Genomic DNA, 21261 nt, shown 5'->3' on the forward strand with positions numbered 1-21261 from the left:
AGAAATGCAGGGTAAACAAGCAAAAAATAGGGGATTATGATGAATTATATGCCAAGAGGAGGAACTGTTACAGATAGAAATCAAGCTGTTCTAACGCCAAATAAGATGCCGTCTGAAAAATATCCATTGTATTTCATTGTATTTCTCAACATGGAAGTACTGATGATTTTTGCAAGATTGTCCGGTGAGAAGGTCTAACTGGAGTGGGTTGCTAAGTGGATGGGAAGTGAGGAAATGCAAATGAAGATTGGACAGCAGAACAGTGCAGTTGTTCCTGAGAAGGAACGATGTAGGTATTACACTTGGACCTTGCAGGAAAACAGTGGGATTTTCATTTTGTTTTGTTTTAAATGGATGATCTTGACATATATAAAAGCCAGGAATAATTCATTTCACAAGGAGAGAAGAAATATATGAGAGAGTGTGAGAATCCCGAAAATACGGGAGAGGGTGGGAAGAAAAGCTCACCATTGTAGACATGGGCTTTAGCTAGGAGAAAGAAAGACAAGCTCCTCTATTAAAACCAGTTATAGCAAAGAATGATGAATGAAAGCATGGAATTTAAAGCAGGGTGTGTATGTGTTTACAGGAGAAGTACTCAGGGAAAGGTGCATATCAGGTCCTTCCCTAGTTTTATATAATTTTCTCCTGCTTATGGATATAGTCTACTGTTTTCAGTGGTGGTGGAATGGTAGGGGTGGGGAGCAGGAGAATAGTTCTTGCAGTGTGTTGTTTCATGATACAGAAATGGAATCATGGTTTAAATGATTGTTACATAAGTTTCATATTTCTTTTAATTTGTAATAGAATCCTAGCAAGCTGGACATTACCTCACTGTCTCATCAAAAGCATTGCTATTGTTTTCATTCATTTTAATGACTTATTTTTCCAGTGGTATGAGGGACTGTGTAGAGCAATGATTCACAATTATTTTTGCACTTTGATTTGAGAATCTCAGGTTGAATACAAAATGCTTTTCTCTTCTTAGTTTTACTTTATCCAACTAACTTATTATTCTGTCCTATGACTCCTGTGTTATCTCTTTAATGTCTTTTTCTTTTCTATGACTTTCTGTGCCTTGAGTATCCTGATAAACTTCAGAAAAGTGGGACCAGTATCCTTACCTTGAACTTGGTAAAGTCTTGGGAGAAATACGTCTTCCTAAATCCTCAATTTAGTCATCAAACACACACACCACACATACACACTTGTCAAAATCTGCAACTTTAATCCAAGACCAAGGAATCCTACTTTAAAAGGTCTGTCTCACCATTGGCTTTTTTTCTGTATTCCACATGTACCAGTGATATAGGCAGAAAAATGTAGTAGATAAAGAAATGAATTTGGCTTCTGGAGCTTTTCTTTCATTTAAATACCACCTCTGTAATCTTAGGCAAGTCACTAAACCTTGGTGCCTCTGTGTGGACTGGAAATAATTATATACCAACTCTTCACAAACCTAGGGTACTCTCATGAGGATTACGTCCAAAAGGCTCCTCACAGGCTTCTCATGCTTAAAGCACCTTTAATTATCCCCTTCTTAGTAATTGTATAAATCTCTAAGTTAATCCATTAAAGTCTAGTCATCATCTCTCTATTAGCAAGACCCAACTGGGCAGATAGTCCTGTTAGGATCATTGTGAGTGTCTCCAGAGTTCTTCCCCTTCCATTTCTGATTATGCTGTGAATATATTTCCAGAATTTCAGAGGGGTTTGCTTGCAAGCTAAAAGATCTTTGCAAAGACTCAAAAAATAGGGTCTGCTTCAGACAGAGAGAGGGTTTGCAATATGCGATGAAACTCTCAGTCCCATTAGAACCTTAAAGATGATGATAGCTCACATTTAATGTAATGATTAATATGTACCAGGACAATTCCAGGCACTTTTGCATGTAGACAAATAATTCTCAGATTACTTACTGATTAATATCATCATCATCTCTATTTTACAAACGAGGAAACTGAGGCACAGAGAGGCTAAATCACTTGCCCAGGATCTGGAGCCAAGTAATGGCGATGATGCTAGTCATACTGATGCTTCCTTTTCTTTGCCGCACTCGGATTCTGAGTTTCACAAGAATGTACCTGGGTGCCCCTTAGCGGGATATGAATAGCTTCTTCGGAACCCCAGCGGCCAGCTGGTGCCTCCTGGAAAGTGAAGTCTCATCTGAACGGGACAAGGAGGCGGGGAGGGAGCGCAGAGCACTCAGCGCCCGGCAGCGTGGCGGGGCAGCCCGGAGCGGAAGCCTGGAGTGGAGCAGGGAGCCCACGGGGGACAGACGTCGGCTGGGATTGAGCCGCTAGACTGCGAAAAGTAGCTGGAGCTGGAGCAGGGACAGAACCTGTTGCTGCAGACGGGCTTGGTGGATTCTGGTTCCTGCCGCCGACAGGGCTCGCCGGGAGAGGTAACAGCATGGGCCAGTTTGGCTGGGGGCCCCCGCTTGGGAGCGCGACCCCTCTCTAATGCCCAACGCTTGCCTTGATGATACATATTAGCGATTGTGGACCGACACCTTGGATTTTTCAAATCCCTTCCTAATTACACAGGCACCCGCTTGGTCACTGGCCCAACACTGGGGGGCTTCTCTGCCCTGGATGTCTGCACCACAGATGGCTGTGGCCCCAGGCTTGCAGAGCAGGGACCTTGTCAAGGGATGTGGGGCGCTTTCTTAACCTTAAAGTTCCCCCCAAACCCTCTCCGGGGCTGTATTGTGTTGTAACTTTGTTGAATTTCCTTAGCGGGTCTGAAGCTAGCGAGTTTCTAAACTGTTTTTATCCGTGATGCTTCTGAGCGATGATCTTTGTGTATCTGAGGCTTCATCCTGTGCATTTCCACTTGCTAGAAAAGCTGAAATGAGGTTTCTGAGCTGCCTGCAGGACACCAGAGTCCTTATTGAAGGCGTTTGGAGAGGTTTTATCCCCTTCTGGGAGTGAGATAGGGTTTCCAGACAATACCATTTTAGTTCTTCTGTCAAACCATCAGGCATTTTCCAACAGTGCCGCCCTAGGTCAAATTTAGGGTCTGGCGGAGAGGAAAATGATCTTCTTCGAGCTGTCGTTCTAGTTAAAGACAGAACTACTAACTAAAAACAAAAAATACATTTGTTCATCTCCCATTTCCCCTCAGCTATAGTGTAGATATTTGAAATATTTATTTTTAAAAATCTTAATGATAACATGAATTATACAAAGATGCTGGTTTCCTTTTTTTAATCCAAATATTCAAAGTTGTTTTAAACGTATGTCTAAATTTATAATTCCATTCACATCCAAATAACTTTCAAGTGGAAACCACTAATGAGAGGAAGGATGGAAAATTCAATGGTTTGTAAACTGTGAAAGACATATTTTTGTTTCCATCTGGATTTCTAATGAAACCATAATAAATTGAGTAAAATTATCATAATAATGATGGATCTAAGTTATGGATGAATTTGCAAAATGGCTATAATGTGCTCAAAAATAGTGCCATTATCATCAACAGAATGGCAATTGTATGCAGAGTTCAATTAGAGTCTTTCATCTGTTAAAAACTTCTATAGATTGATCATTTAATAAAACAGTGATGCAATATAGTGCAGTAACAGTACCTACTGCACTACATTTAAAGTCACATATTAACATTAAAGACTGGCTATTGTAATAATCAAAAATGTGCTTTCTTTATTGCTTGAAAATAACATGTTACTCATATATCATTATCCTATTCTTTTTCTCAATATGTGTTTCTCCAAAATCCATACACCCCAATAAGATCTTTCTACTAGCCATGATTTCTTCATGTCTATAGAAAACTTCAGAGCATTTGAGGCTTAAGCTTATTTTTGCTTCATCTATCTATTTGTCTGTTTTATCTGGCAGTTTTATTCTTGGTGCATTTTGTGAACACATTACAAAGTATCTAAAATTATATATTAGAAATTCATTGTTTTATTTGTGTGATTATTTTATCCCATAGTTCCTATAAATCATACTGCTCACCAATAATCTCTTTTACAGATGTCAAAGACTATAGGTTGAATAAATATGAATTCACTATAAACCAATGAATGATTTCTTCCAGAAATATCAGTTTATTTATTGTAGTTGTTCTTTGGCTCTGTGTGTGTGTGTGTGCATGTGTGTGAGTGAGTGGCATTTTTTAAGAGAATTCCATGCAAATGCCTCTGTGATAAATATTTATAAACCTTTTCACTGTATTGCATTAAAATGGATTTCCAGCTGTAATATGTAACACAAAATAAGGACAATTTCATGCCTTGAAGCTTCAGAAACTTGAAAATAATAATTTTGTAAAATACTGCCCTCCTTATTATGGAAAAAAGGACAGTGGTTTTAGCTAAAGACTTCAAAACTGTCAAGCACATTCAAAGAAAATGGAATAAATATAATCTCACATTCCTAAAACATATCTGGATTAGTCTATTCTCATGCTACTGTAAAGGACTGCCTGAGACTGGGTAATTTATAAAGGAAAAAGATTTAATTGACTCAAAGTTCTGCAGGGCTGAGGAGGCCTCAGGAGACTTACAATCATGGCAGAAGGGGAAGCAAACACGTTCTTTTTCACGTGACGGCACCAAGGAGAAATGCCAAGCAAAAGGGGGAAAAGCTCCCTATAAAACCATCAGATCTCATGAGAACTCACTCACTATCATGAGAATAACATGGCGGTAGCTGCCCTCATGATTCAATTACCTCCCACCAGGTCCCTCCCAAGGACACACGGGGATTATAAGAACTACAATTCAAGATGAGATTTGGATGGGGACACAGCCAAACTATATCAATATTTATATAGTATTTTAATAATCTTAATAAATTGTTCTCTTAAACATATGAATTTTATGCTTACCATTAACCTGATGTTAACAGCTGATTTTCTTTTCCTCTCTGTTTCCCTTTGATTTTAAGTTCCAGCTTTGTGGATAAATTGGTTCTTAAATGAATTTTCCAATTGCCTTGAAACTGAACATTAAGGGTCCAGGGAGACCTCCACTCCATTAAACTAGAAGGAAATGGAAATATACTGCCCATACAAAAAGATGCAATGGTCACTATAGCAGACAGCTGTTTAGAATGGGTCTCGTGTCCTTGCTTTGCGGAGTTTTCAAATACAAGACTTCTAAAAGTAAAGAAATTAGGTTTCTTCCCAGTCAGACTTCTAACTGGCTCTGTGCCTCAGGCAAATCATTTAACTTCTCTATGTCTAAGATTCCTCAAACATAAAAGGATGAATTATAATTTGATTTCTAAAATCCTTTCACCCCATTTAGATTTCTCTGTTTCTATGGTAGAAGGCAGAGGATACAGAGTGAGAAAGCTCAGATATCCTTGCTTTGCCATTTGAGAGCTTCTGCCCTTAGGCAAGGCCCTGAAATTCTATGACATCAATACCTCCTCTATAAAATGGCCTAATAGAAGAAATTAATGGAATGATCTATTGTGCTGGATACAGTGTCTAGTACATAAAGGATGCACAAGAATGTTTTTAAGGCAACCATCTCTGAAAAATCTAAAGGGATTTCTGCCTGTGGCAGGGGAGGAAATGAACTAAAAGCAGAGGAGTCTATCCTGCATCTGTAGGTAGGCATTTCCCAGTATAGTTTCTATAGTATGCACCAGAGACCAGGAAAAGAGAGGGCCAGAGCCTCAAGCATAGTATGAATGCCTCCTTGATATCTTTCCATAGTTTAGCCCACCCCAAGAAAAGTCAAAGTGAGTCAGGACAGCATAAATATTAAATTTAATGCCACACATGACTGACAAGACATGTCCTATTCTGATTTCCATTCAAACTAGGCTTGATTCTGTTACAGCTAAGCATACCAGCTAGGTTGTATAATGACCAACAGAATAATTGCACAATCCAAATCACACCACACCAGTAATTAGAAAAAGGAAAGAAAAAACAAACAAAATAACTCCTGAAATGCCAAAAAATTGGTTCTCTTTCAGCTGTATTTCCATTTAAAATTTAAAGTTTTCAAATATTATGAAAGCATATTTCTTACTTTTTATCTTCCTGGGCTATTGTAAGAGTCTTATTTAGGTGTCTGCATGGAGTCTGGGTTCCATGTGGCAGTTGCAGAATAAAGCACCTGCCATTAGAACTGATGTGCCTTTTTCTAGTCCCTCAATCAAGTCTCAGTTGATCCATATTTTTAGAACTCTGGAGGGTTTACCAAACATATTAGAATATTACAGTTCTGGTTGCATTCCCACAAAATTTAGAAAGCATCAATAATTTCCCAAAGCCAAATGAGATCAAAATATCTAAACTTAAGTGAGCTGTAACCATACACATTATCTCATTTAATCTTCATGATTTTAGAAATTGAGTATGCTCACAATCCCTTTTCGGTGGATAAAGAAACTGAGGCTCAGAAACAATTTGCCAAAGTAAACATGTTTATTAGGTTGAGGAACCAGGATAATGAACTCATGTAATCTCCCAGTCTACATGCTTAAATTCTACACTGCAGGGCTCCCAAGTATGTAGCAAAAACAGCTTATAATCAAAGTACCAATTTCTGTATATACTGATCCTTTCCACATGAAAGCTGTGTACCTAGGAAGAGATAAATATTACAGTCCTCATGAAGATTTTTCTAAGTGGAAGTAAGAAGCATCAGAGTTATTTGTGAAACTTTCAAATCTCCCACCACAGATTAGTGGGCTGGAGTTGGGTTCGGGTAGTATGTGTGTGTGTGTATGTATATATAATACATATATACATTTAAATACGTAGTATATATATGAGATTCTGAGTCAAAATTATTTTCATGATTTCCCATAATGAAAAAAATTTGTCCCAATCCACAATGCCATTTTGCAGCCATAGAAGACTAATCTTAAGAATCTTAAGTGTTGTCTTGGACAGGAGGTATTTAGAAAAATTATAATGAGAGGATAAACATTTCTTTAATTTAGCCTCACCAGAATGTGAGTTAAATCAAATAGTTGTATATATTAGAATTTACCACCTGCAAACATGCAAGGAAATAAGGACAAATTTCAGATTAAGCGCTTGCACATGACCTTATGATTCTCATATCTTGGGAGAGTTTGTGACTTATAAAAACTGCTGTATCTTATCAAGAATGACATCTCAAACACCCTGTCTCCTTGATAAATGTCAACATTTAAAGAGGTGATACTTGCAGCGCTCAGGATTTCTCTCAAATTCTCTACTTTCCCTTAAAGTATGGAGTCTCATTTAAAATCTTTAAAGTACCTCATTTAGGCCAGGTGTGGTAACTCATGCCTGTAATTCCAGCACTTTGGGAGGCAGAGGCAGGAGGATCGCTTGAGCCCAGTTTGAGATCAGCTTAGGCAACGTAGTGAGATCCTGTGCCTACAAATTAAAAAAATAAAAATAAAAACTAGCTGGTCATAGTGACACATACCTGTAGTTCTAGTAACTCAGGAAGTTAAAGTTAAGGTGGGAGGATTGCTTGACCCCTGGAGGTTGAGGTTGCAGTGAGCCATGATTGTGCCACTGCACTCCAGCTTGGGCAGCACAGCAAGATCTTGTTTGGAAAAAAAAAAAAAAGGACCTCATTTAAAGTCTCTAAATTTTCCTTCTCATTTTACTTCCTGTCCTTGCATTCTTGGCGCACTGATGATAAACCGAATGTGGGGTCTTTCTAGGATCACATCTTCCACTCTTTGTAAGGATGCTGTGTCTCATTTATAATAGACAACTCTCTCAGCAGAGTTTATAGCCTTGTGTTTCCCTTTCTCCTTACTCATGATCTCCTCTTCTGTCTGGAATTCCCCATCCTCCACAGGTGTGCAAAGTGTTTTGTTTGTTTGTTTTTGTCCTTGGGTAGCCATTTATATCATTAATATCAGTGTTACTTAAGGCTTCGAAGGCTTTGGCTAAAATCTTCCCTGTTTGAGGGAGTTTCCTTTGTTCCTGCTCTTTTTTCAGCTGGAAAAACTACATTAAGTAACTTCTGTGATATATGCTTCTTTCAAAACTAGTGGCCCTGTGCTTCCCTTAACACGGAAGTATCAAAGACCAGCATGAGCTTGGCCAATATCCTGAGCTTGCTTTTCTTGATATTTTGATTATCTAGGTTTTAGTAACTTTTTCTAATTCATGTTTACCTACAGAATTAGTGTCCGGCTTGAAGATTCTACAGTATCCAAAGCCTTACAGTGTCTCACTGTCCATATCCTCAGCTCTCATCTTTTTTCCTCCTTTGACACCCTCGAGCCTTGAATATGCCAAGCTCATTCTCAATTACAGGTTTTGCACCTGATGCTCTCCCTGCCTGGGAATCGTGCGTCTCAGAGCTGCACGGGAGGGGTTCTTTAAGTCCTTTCATCTCGGGTCTGGAATGCTTCTCCACACTACTAGTCATCACAGTATTGTCTGATTTGTGTCAAAGCCCACTTGCTAGTTGAGACTTTCTCATTTATGTGTTCACTTATTAATGATTTTATTCCCCAAAATGAAATATAAGCTCCATGAGAGATGTACAGTATGCGTTCATATTTATTGCTGGCCTTAGTGCCTGGAACAGAGTCTAGCACATAGTAGATACTAAGCAAATATTTGTTCTGTGAAAATTTTACTTCCATTTCCCTATTAGATTATCCTGCATCTTTTTATAGGTCCAGACAAGTTGCTGAAACTTCAACCTTAGGTTGGTCCCATGCCTCATTCCTGTTTTTAATTCCTTTCTGTTGATCCTACCTTAGCTAAAATACCAATCAGTATATTTTTTTTCCTGTAATATGGAAAAAAAATTTGAAAAAGCTATCATTGCACCATTTTAATATACATTCAGGTTCCATAGTATCTGTATATGTTGATTTCAGAGAATAATCTGGATCTGAGTACTAGGAAAAACGAAAATAAAAAGTAGCACAACGTTTACTTTTTATTAAAGTTACATTACCAATTCCACTATATTCATTGACATGATTTTTCATGTTTAAAATATATTTTGAAAATATATACATATATAGAGATATAATTTTGTATAAGTGCCTAAACTAAATTATATCATAATGTTGTTTTTTAATTCTTGATTTTTAAATTTCCTTTCTTTTTTTTTTTTTTTTTTTTTGAGATGGAGTCTCGCTCTGTCGCCCAGGCTGGAGTGCAGTGGCCCTATCTCTGCTCACTGCAAGCTCCGCCTCCCGGGTTCACGCCATTCTCCTGCCTCAGCCTCCTGAGTAGCTGGGACTACAGGCGCCCGCCATGGCGCCTGGCTTTTTGTTTTGTTTTGCTTTTTTGAGACAGAGTCTCGCTCTGTCGCCCAGGCTGGAGTGCAGTGGCGCGATCTCGGCTCACTGCAAGCTCTGCCTCCCGGGTTCATGCCATTCTCCTGCCTCAGCCTCCCGAGTAGCTGAGACTACAGGCGCCCGCCACCACGCCTGGCTAATTTTGTTGTATTTTTAGTACAGACGGGGTTTCACTGTGTTAGTCAGATTGGTCTCCATCTCCTGACCTTGTGATCCACCCACCTAAGCCTCCCAAAGTGCTGGGATTACAGGTGTGAGCCACCGCGCCTGGCCAATTTCCTTTCTTAATTGCCTCTGCCCACCTCTTCTCTTCTGCTTCCATATTACAGGTAACCAATCTTAACTGGGTTCTGTTATGTTAGATTTTTCTCTGCTCTTATTTCCATTCACATATATACACATTCAAATCAATCTTTTTGTCATCATTTAAAATATATATGCATCTTGTTTTTTAACTCATGATGACCTTGTGGAAAGCCCTCCATGTCGATTGTTATGGATAAAATTCAATTCTAAATGGCTATGTATAATACACCGTGATGTGGATAATAAGAAACAAATTCAACCATTCCCTTCTTGATAAACATTCACTTTGTTTCCAGAGGTTTCTATTTTGTTGGGTTTTGTCACAAAACAAGGCTACAATAAAAGTAGTTATTTAAAAACTACTTTATCTCCAGGTTTAAAGAGTAAAGCTATTTTTCAATTTTAATGTATGTTGCCTTATTGCTAAGTACTACAAATATTTACATTTTTACTAGAAGACTATGACACTGTTCTTTACTCATGTCCTTACAGCAATAGGTGTTGTAAATGTTTATGTTATTAGTTGTTAAATTAATTTGAATTTCTTAACTACTTGTGAAATTAAATATATTTTTATCTTCTTCAGATGTTTGGACTTCTTGTGTAAATCATTTATTAATATTCTTGCCCATTTTACTGAGATATTAGTCTTTTTCTCAATTTATATGTTCTTTGAATATTGTAATTATTAATACTTATCATAGATAGTAGGTGTTTTCCATATTGTCTGCTGCCTTTGTTCATAACTTTATCATGCACATTTAAAATATTTGTATAGACAATATATTTAATTGTTATTGTATACATTTCGGATTCCAGTGTTGATTAATATGATTTTTTTCTTATTGCTGCATTAGACATGTAGTCTTCTAGATTTTACTGAAGGATTTTTATTGTTAAGAATTTTAGCATGGGTTTTTAATTCAAGTGGGGTTTTAAAACACATGCCATAAATAGTGAGCCAACTTTCACTTCTTCCAAACAGCTTACTAAATATTTCATTTTTCCCCTTCGAATTGAAAATCCACTTTTGTCATATTTTAAAATCTCATATATAATGGGATCTGTATTTGTATCCTTGATTCTGTTTCACTGACCAATTTCTCCATTTTTATGGCAACACCAAATTGCTTTGATTATATTTGCCATAGATTGTTTTTCTGATATCCTAAAAAGCATATCTCCTTACTGTTTTTCTTCACAAATGTTCTTAGCTTTTCTTGGGCACATTTTCTTCCCTCTGAACTTTTAAAAATCATATTCCAAAACAAATCCTGTCACTGCTTTGCAAATATTTTTACCAAACAGTTTGTCTATACATATTTTAAATGATATTATATTAAATTGATATGTTAATTTGGGAAGATGACCTATAAATTATTAAAATTTCTCTTCCAAAAATTAGGCATGTTGTTCAATTTTAAAGAAATTTTAAAATCTTTCAATAGGGTTTTATTTTTTATGTCATTATTTTATACTCCATCTTTTTCCTGTTAAATTTATTTGTATATATGCTACATTTTAGTCATTGATGTAAAATATATATATATATATATATTCATTTTAATTTCTAGACGCTATTGCTAATATTAAGAATGGCTACTTTTTAAAAATTTTTAACTTATTTTATATTCGGGGGTACATGTGCTGGTTTGTTACAAAGGTATATTGTGTGATGCTGATGGTACAGTTGAACCCATTACCCAGGTAGTGAGCGAAGTATCCAATACGTAATTTTTCAACCCTTAATCCCTTCCTCCCTTCCCCTTCTTGTATTCCTTAGTGTCTATTGTGCCCCTCTTTATATCCATGTGTTTCCAATGATTAGCTCCCTTTTATAAGTGAGAACATATGGTATTTAGTTTTCTGTTTCTGCATTTATTTGCTTAGGATAATGGCCTCCAGCCGTATCCATGTTGCTGCAAAGTACATGATGCTGTTCTTTTTTATAACTGCATAGTATTACATGGTGTATATGTATCATATTTTTAAAATCCAAACCACTGTTGATGAACGCCTTTATTATTGTGAATAGTGCTGCAATGAATATGTGAGTGCAAGTGTCTTCTTGGTAGAATGATTTTTTTTTCTTTTGGATATATAGCAAGTAATGGGATTGCTGGTTTGAATGGTAGCTCTATTTTTAGTTCTTTAAGAGATCTGCAAACTGTTTTCCACAGTGGCTGAACTAATTTACTCTCCCACCAACAGTATATAAGCATTCCTTTTTCTCCACAACCTCATCAGCATCTGTTCTTTTTAGACTTTTTAGTAATAGCCATTCTAACTGGTGTGAGATGATATCTCACTATGGTTTGATTTGCATTTCTCTGATGTTTAGTGGTGTTGAGCATTTTTTCATGTTTGTTGACTGCTTGTATGTCTTCTCTTGACAAGCATCTACTCATGTCCTATGTTCATTTTTTAATGGAGTTTATTTTTTCTTGATTTAAGCTCCTTATAGATTGTGGATATTAGACCTTTGTTGGATGCATAGTTTGCAAATATTTTCTCCCACTCTGTAGGTTGTCTGTTTACTTCGTTGAGAGTTTCCTTTGCTGTGCAGAAGCTCTTTAGTTTAACTAGAGTCTCACTTGTCAATTTTTGTTTTTGTTGCAATTGCTTTTGAGGTTTATAAATTCTTTGCCATGGCCAATAATATGGCTTGGCTGTGTCCCCCACCCAAATCTCATTTTGAATTATAGTTCTCATAATCCCCATGTGTCCCTGCTGTTCTTGTGATAGTGAGTTCTCATGAGATCTGATGGCTTTATAAGGGGCTTTTCCCCCTTTTGCTTGGCACTTCCTGCTGCCGCCACGTGAAGAAGGGAATGTTTGCTTCCCCTTCTGCCATAATTGTAAGTTTTCTGAGGCCTCCCCAGCCCTGCAGAACTGTGAGTCAATTCAACCTGTTTCCTTTATAAATTACCCAGTCTTGGCTATGTTCTTATAGCAGCGTGAGAATGGACTAGTAGAGTATATTAATATCCAGAATGGGGTGCTGCTATAAGGATAGCCAAAAATGTGGAAGCAACTTTGGAACTAAGTAATTGGCAGAGGTTGGAACAGTTTGGAGGGCTCAGTAGAAGATAACAAATGTGGGAAAGTTTGGAACTTCCTAGAGACTTGTTGAATGGCTTTGACCAAAATGCTAATAGTGATACGGACAATAATGTCCAGGCTGAGGTAATCTGAGATGGAGATGAGGAACTTGTTGGGAACTGGAGCAAAGGTGACTCTTGCATGCTTTAGCAAAGAGACTGGCGGCATTTTGCCCCTTTCCTAGAGATCTGTGGAACATTCAACTTGAGAGAGATGATTTAGGGCATCTGGCAGAAGAAATTTCTATGTGGCAAAGCATTCAAGAGAAAGCAGAGCATAAAAGTTTAAAAAATGTGCAGCCTGATTATGAAGTAGAAAAGAAAAATCCATTTTCTGAAAAGAAATTTAAGCCAGCAACATAAATTTGCATAAGTAATGAGGAGCAGAATTTAATCACCAAAACAATGAGAAAAATGTCTCCAGGGCACGTCAGAGACCTTCATGGCAGCCCTCCCATCATAGGCCCAGAGGCCTAGGAAGGAAAAATGGTTTCTTAGGCCAAGTCCAGGCCCCCCTGCTGTGTTCAGCCTTGGGACTTGGTGCCCTGTGTCCCAGCCACTCCAACCATGGTTAAAAGGGGTCAATGTACATTTTGGGCCATTGCAAGTCCCAATCCTTGGTAGCTTCCATGTAGTGTTGGTCCTGCAGGTGCACAGAAGACAAGAATTGAGGATTGGGAAACTCTGCCTAGATTTCAGAGAATGTATGGAAGTGCCTGGATGTCCAGGCAAAAGTATGCTGCAGGGGCTGAACCCTTGTGGAGAACCTCTGCTAGGGTAGTGCAGAAGGTTAAATGTGGGGTTGGAGCCCTGACAGAGTCCTCACTGGGGCACTGCCTAGTAGGCCTGTGAGAAGAGGCTACTGTCTTCTAGACCTCAAAATGGCAAATCCACTGACAGCTTGCACCGTGTACCTGGAAAAGGTGCAGAGACTCAAAGTCAGCCCATGAAGGCAGTCAGTAAGGGGGCTGTGCCCTGCAAAGCCACAGGGGCAGAGGTTGCCAAGGCCATGGAAGCCTACCTCTTGCATCAGTGTGACCTGGATGTGAGACATGGAGTCAAAGGAGATCATTTTGGTAATTTAATGTTTAATAATTGCCCTATTGGATTTCGGGCTTGCATGGGGCCTGTAGCCCCTTTGTTTCCACTAATTTATCCCATGTGAAATGGTGTATTTACCCAATGCCTGTACCCCATTGTATCTAGCAAGTAACCAACTTGCTTTTGATTTTGTAGACTCATAGGTGGAAGAGACTTGCCTTGTCTCAGATGAGACTTTGGACTTGGACTTTTGAGTTAATGCTGGAATGAGTCAAGACTTTAGGGGACTGTTGGAAGGGCATGATTGTGTTATGAATTGTGAGGACATGAGATGTGGGAGGGTCCAGGGCCAGAATGACATGGTTTGGCTGTGTCCCCACCCAAATCTCATCTTGAATTGTAGTTCCCAAAATCCCCACATGTAATGAGGGAGATCTGGTGGGCGGTAATTGAATCATGCGGGCACTTACTTCCATGCTGTTCGCATGATAGTGAGTGAGTCCTCACAAGATCTGACGGTTTTATAAGGGGCTTTTCCCCGTTTTGCTTGGCATTTCTTCTTGCTGCCACCATGTGAAAAAGGACATGTTTGCTTCCCCTTCCACCATGATTTTAAGTTTCCTGAGGCCTCCCCACTCCTGCAGAATTGTGAATCGATCAAACCTCTTTCCTTTATAAATTACCCAGTCTTGAGTATGTCCTTATAACAGCATGAGAATGAACTAATACAGCCAATGTCAAGAAGTGTATTCCCTGGGTTGTCTTCTAGGATTTTTATAGTTTTAGGTCTTACATTTAAGTCTTTAATCCATCTTGAGTTACTTTTTGTATATTTTGAGCAGTAAGAGTCTAATTTCATTCTTCTGTATGTGGTTTGCCAGTTATCCCAGCACTACTTTAACAGTATAGATTCTTTGAATCTATGAGCATGGAATGTTTTTCTACTTGATTATGTCATCTGTGATTTCTTTCAACGGTGTTCCCTTTTATCCACATTCTCACCAGTGTCGGTTATTTTTTATCTTTTTAATAGTAGCCATTCAAACTAGGGTAAGATGATATCTCATTGTGGTTTTGATTTGCATTTTCCTGATAATCAGTGACGCTGAGAATTTTTTTTCATATAGCCATTGGCCATTTTTATGTCTTCTTTTAAGAAATCTCTATTTATGTTCTTTGTCCACTTTTTACTGGGATTATTTTTTTTTCTGTTGAGTTGTTTCATTCCTTGTATGTTCTGGATATTAGTGCCTTTTTGGATGAATAGTTTACAATTATTTTCTCCCATTCAGCAGAGTCTCTTTGCTGTGTTCATTTTTCTTCCTTTGCTGTGCAGAAGCTTTTCAGCTTGTACTAATCCCATTTGTCTATTTTTGTTTTTGTTGCCTGTGTTGAGGTCTTAGCCATAAAATCTCTGCCTAGACAAATGTTCTGAATTGTTTTCCCTATTTTTTTCTAGTAATTTTATAGTTTTAAATCTTAGATTTAAGTCTTTATTTCATGTTGAGTTGATATTTGTGTATGAAGGATATGTGTCCAGTTTCTTTCTTCCACATATGGATATCCAATTTTCCCAGTACCATTTACTGAAGAGGGTGTTCTTTCCTCAATGTATGTTCTAGTCCCTTTGTCAAAAATCAGTTCGCTGTAAGTATCTGATATACTGATTTTGTTTCCTTGGGATAAATACACAGTAGTGAGATTGCAGGACTGAATGATATTCTATTTATAGTTGTTTTTGAGAAATCTCCACATTGTTTTCCATCATGGCTGTACTAATTTACATTCCCACAGCAGGGAGTATTTCCAGGTTCTCTATTCTGTTCCATTGGTCTATGTGTCTATTTTTATACCAATACCATTTCCTCTTTTGGCTACTATAGCCTTATAATATATTTTTAAATCAAATAGTGTGATACTTTTGCCTTTGCTCTGTTTGCTCAGGATATCTGAGCAACCAAGTACAGATGCTCCTCAGCTTATGATGTATAATAAACCCATGGTTAAGTTGAAAATATTGCAATTCCCAAATGCATTTAGTACATCTAACCTTCTGAACATCGTAGCTTAGCCTAGCCTACCTGAAACATGCTCAGAAAACTTATATTAGCCTACAGTTAGGCAAAAATCATCTAATACAATACATATTTTGTAATAAAGTTTGAATATCTCATGTATTTTATTGAATGCTGTACTGAAAAGAGAAAAAATAATGGTTGTATGGGTACTTAAAGTATGGTTTCTGTTGAATGCATATGGCTTTCACATGATCATAAAGTAGAAAAATCCTAGGTTGACCCTTTGAATGTTGGGAACTGCGTGTATTGATGGTGTGGAGTAATGAAGATTTTTACTTGCTTTGATCACTTTGGAAATCAATCTGATTTCATACAATTAAAAAGTATATGCCCTATATATGCATAAGGAGATATATATATAAAGATGTTTATTACAGTATTATTTGTAATAAAATAATGAAAAATTAAACCATTAATTAAAGAATGGGTAAGTAATATGTAATATACTCATGTGGTAAATACCACAGGTAGGCAAAAAAACTGCTGCCATGACTTAGTTAAATGAAAAGACTAGATAGGTTTGAGTCCCAGCCCTGTCATAACTTTGAATAGTTACTTATACTTTTCCTGCTTCAGCACTGTAAAATATAGATAATGCTATGGTTTGAAAGCTCTCTCCAAAACTCATGTTGAAATTTAATTGCCAATATAATATTATTGCAAACTGGAGACTCTAACAGATGATTAGGTCATGGGAGTTTCACCCTCATGGGTGGATTAATGCCATCATTGCAGAAGTGGGCTAGTTATTGCAGGAGTGGGCTCCTGATAAAAAGATAAGTCCAGCCCCCTTTTGTTCTCTCTGTCTCACATGCTTGCTTACCCTTCCACAGTGGGATGACCCTCACCAGATGCTGGCACCATCCTCTTGGACTTCCCAGTATCCAGACCCATGAGCCAAATAAATTTCTGTTCTTTATAAGTTACTCAGTGTGTGGTACTCTATTATAACAGCAGAGAAAAAGACATACTATTCATACTGAAAAGTGAGGCTGTCATTATAGCAAAGTGCTGAAAAGGTGGAAGCAGCTTTGGAACTAGATAATGGGTAGAGGCTGGAAGAATTTGGAGGAGCAGGATAGAAAAAGTCTAGATTGCTGTGAATGTAGCATTAAAGGCAACTCTGGTAAGGGGTCCAAACAAGAGGAGAGCTGTAGGGAAACATGAAACTTTTTAGAGATTACATAAGGGGTGGTGACCAGAAGGCTGATTGAAATATTAAAGGTAAAGGCCATTTTGATGAGGTTTCAGAGGGAAATGAAGAACAATGTTTTAGACACTGGGGTAAAGTCCATCCTTGTTTTACAGTTGTAAAGACCTTGACTGAATTGTACCGAAAGCCTGAGGGCTTTGCAGAATGCAGAGCTTAAAAGTGATGAACTAGGATATCTGGTGGAAGACATACCCAAGCAGCAAAACATTCAGGCTGCTGCATGGCTGCTTTTAGCTATATACAGTGAGATATGAGGGATGACTTCAATAAAGAATGTATAATAAAATAAGAAACAGTGTGAAAGGATTTGGAAAATTCACAGCCTGGTTATGTAAAGAATTAAAAAAAAAAAGAAAATTTCAGAAGAGAGCACTAAGGATGTGGCCAAGTGACAATTGCTAAAGAGATTAATATGGATAAAAGCCAAGTGCTATTTATCAAGACCATGGAAGAAAGACCCTGAAGGCATTTCACATATCACTGAGGTTGCCCCGTCCATTATAGGCCCAGAGCTATAGGAGGGCAGAATGGTTTCTGATGATGGTCTTGAAGGATCCTCCATGGGCTCACTGCCCAGGGTTAACTTGGGTCTTTACTCATTGCGATTCCAGCAATGTGCCCCTAGTCTGTACTGGGAGCATCTCATATCTAATGTTTTGATCTAACCCTTTTCAAAGTGGGCATGCCCAATCTGGGATCTGATTTAGCTCTCCCTGATCTACTTTGCCCCACTGCCCAGGTTTCCCAAATCACAGAACTCATAATCCTTATGATTACTTGCTCAGTGCTTTGTCTTTTATATAGGATTGTTAGCTTAATGCAAACTGTTAAGCCCGAATATTGTATTCAATTCACAGTAGAAGATCCTAAATGAATAATGAATGAATAAAAATTATAGAAATATACGCATATATGTTAATAATAGTTGGGTCTTACAGAATATTTCAAATAGTAGCCTTCTTTCCACTCATCTGAATTTGGAGCTGTTTAGAGATAGACACACAAGTATATATGCTTCCATTTAGGATAGATGCAAACATATAGACATCAAAATATCAGCTTTATTCCTGTTGAAACTAACTATTTGAGAATGTGTCTAGGGACTGTGGGCAAGGAGTAAAGTTATTCCTAAATTTGACAGTTTCCCCCACTCAATCTCTCATTACAGGGAGATGGCTAACTTCATATATATTACAGTTCATATCATATTGTGTGTGTATGTATTACACACATGTATATTACACACACACATATATGTTTATGTATAGGTCATCTCCCTGCCATATATATATACACACGTACGTAAAGCACAGACAGCATATGCACTTTATTGGCAGCAAGATTCAATAGGGAGCAATGAAAAGGCCAGAGACACTCAAGTTCAGTTTCTTCTTCCCATGTTCCAGATTCTTGGAGAAGTGAGGAAGGAGTCAGACAACTTATCCAAGAGAAGATTTCGGGAATAGAGAATAAGTTATCTCTAGAAGGGGGTAATTTGGGTTTTTGGTTTTTTGTTTATATTTTCTATGTTTTCCAATGATCATGACTATTTTTAATCAGATAAAAATTCCTAAAACATAAATTGCTATCTTAATTTTTCTTGGCCTCTTATTTTCTCACAAGTGTTAATTTGGCCAATTCACAATATACATATGCCTGTGTAAAATTGTAGCTCTCCTGTGTGGGAATGAAAGAAGTATCTGATGGAGAAAATGAACAAATTGCTTAAAAATATATAAAAGAGAAACATCTATATTAACTATTTACAATTACTTGGGGATAGCTTCTTGTGTGAGAAAATTATATTTTAAATGAAGTGGCTGATGCCAAGTGATATGAGTACTAATTTTTTTTTTTAATGATACTTCGGTAATGTGGTCAAAATGTGAAATAACTTCTTCTTTTATCTTTTTTTTCAATATTTTTCTACTACTTCTCAGTAAGCATGAGTTTTGTTGGAATTATTGTGAAGTTTTAGAGTTAGAATGTAATCTTTTTCCTAATTTCACAGATCTATTAAAATTTACAAATAGTTATATTGCTTATAGAGCCACAATGAGGAGTCTGGTTCTTATTCTGCCGGTTAATGTAGTTAGTGTCTGCTTTAGAATACTATCATCTACCCTAGTTCACAATTTTTGAAGATCCTGTGAAAGAAGATATGTAGGGAAGTCAATAACAATGAATCTTCCAATAAGGAAAAGGAAGAAAGTTCTCATTCCCTTATTTTTTGAACCTACATTTTAACCAGATGGTTTTACTGCTCTATTACACAGCATAATTGGATTGTTTTATCTGAAAGTGAATAATAAGGACAAAACCTTAAAAATAGAACTGTTTGAACTTAGAGCTTACTTTTATTAAGAGAACTTGTCCTATGAAAATTATTATTTGCAAACAGAAGCCAAAGTACATATATTAAATAGCATCTTTTGCAATCAATGTCAAGGCTGTGTTGTGCCTTTGGTTGTCTTTTGGTAAATCTACAAAGGAGCATCAACTTAGTGTCCTCATAAAAGACACATATGTGTTCCACTACATTCAGTGTGAACAATATTTTAATTTAGCTTGCCAAGATGTAGTGAAATATAATTTTTTCAGGGTGATTGTTCTCTTAAAAATATATAAAAGGGCCTAGAAAATGATCTTTTGGCTAAAGCTGTAGAAAACAGACTGCCATTGATTTGTAGAATATGCTGTTTGGTGTTTAGACGCTGGAAAATGTTTGGTAGGAGAACATTAAAAACCTGTTATAATTGTAGCCTTGAGTATGATATGATTTGGCAACTAAGAGATCACCTTACAAAGCTATGATCCACAGGCAATGCAGTCTTAGGTATTATAAATTCATATTTATATCAAAAATTCCAAATATCTATTGAGATATTGTGATACAATAAGAATACACATTTTGGTCTTCTTTCCCAGCTCCTGGCCAGACCTCATGAAACTCTTGTAAGTGCTAGTGATAAGAGCTGTAGGAGCACCTTTTATTATAATGTAATTGGTTTTTGTTCCTGACTCTTGAAACGCTTCTAAAAATGTGAAAGAATAATCTTTTGCTAGTCATAAAAAGCCCCATTCAACTACACTTGAATTTATGTCAGTGAAGTGACTTGTGGAAAGCGCCTAAGGGTGGGGGTCACTGGTTGTGAGGGAAATCAACACCATTATTAGAGGGTTGGAGTTTTTAGCACTCCCATCCAAACCTCCAAGGATGGGAGAGGGGCTTGAGGTTGAGTTAATCATTAGTGGCCAATGATTTAACAAATCATGCCTAGGTAATGAATATCCTAATCCTTCATAAATGTCCTAATCAAAGGAGTTTGGAGATTTTCCACGTTAGTGAACACATGGAGGGCTGTAAGTCTCAATTTCCAAACTATACAAACCAAGAACAAATAATTTCATACAAATCCTTTGCCATTGACATTAGCCAGAAGACAGAGTACTATATAAACCCAAACTAATATTTTAAGCTCCCTAACCAACTGAATGGAACCCTCTTCTTTGCCAAGGGCATTCAAAAGTTAGCCTGAAAAACTAGTTCAGTCTGTGATGGGAAGGGAGGTTGCATGTGCTTCATTATACACTCCTCCCTTTACAATTCGGGCACAACTGAACAGCATTAACATTAAAACTGACACCTTAAGACTGACAAAACAGACTCTTTGCAGCAATAAAATACCAAATTCCAACCCAACTCTAGTATAGCATGACATGACAAATAGCAGGCCCTGAAGGAAATCAACATGTTTTACTTCAAAATACATTTCTTTGACGTATTTTGAAAAGGCCCTGCAAAACTGTCTCTTGTGGGAAAAATCTACATTCTGTAGAGAATCCCTTTCCCTTTCCAGGTCTTTGCCCTGATCTAGGAGAGATTAACTAAGAGTCTGGCACCTTTTTAAGTCTAATAAGAAACATTTACAATCTATTCTCTTTGAAGCCTGCTACCTGGAGGCTTCATCTTCATGATAAAAATCTTGCTCTCTACAACCGCTTATCTTAAGCAGACACTCCTTTCTATTAATTTCAGGTCTTACATAATAACTTAACTCTTTCAACCAATTGACAATCAGAAAATCTTTGAATCTACCTATGATCTAGAACACCCCTACCCCTTGCTTCAAGTTGTCCTGCCTTTCTGGACCAGCCAGTGTACATCTTACATGTATTGATTGATATCGTGTGCCTCCCTAAAATATAAAAAACCAAGCTGTAGCTCGACCACATTGGGCACATGTTCTCAAGACTTCCTG

General features: G+C 37.4%; 1 protein-coding gene across 3 annotated transcripts in view; it reads left to right on the forward strand.

The window, feature by feature from the left end:
- Positions 1–2203: 2203 nt before the first annotated feature.
- The window catches only part of NPFFR2 (neuropeptide FF receptor 2), a 105351-nt gene continuing 86293 nt past the window's right edge, over positions 2204–21261 (forward strand). For 2 of the 3 annotated variants that reach the window (XM_024246174.2, XM_002814848.4), the window contains exon 1: positions 9307–9589. The gene's annotated coding sequence lies outside the window, so the exon portion shown is untranslated. Of the gene's footprint in view, positions 2405–9306; positions 9590–21261 lie in introns of those variants that run through there. The other variant, XM_024246175.2, reaches the window with a different exon arrangement.

The sequence above is a fragment of the Pongo abelii genome, chromosome 3 (genome assembly GCF_028885655.2).
Source record: "Pongo abelii isolate AG06213 chromosome 3, NHGRI_mPonAbe1-v2.0_pri, whole genome shotgun sequence".
Lineage (NCBI taxonomy): Eukaryota > Metazoa > Chordata > Mammalia > Primates > Hominidae > Pongo > Pongo abelii.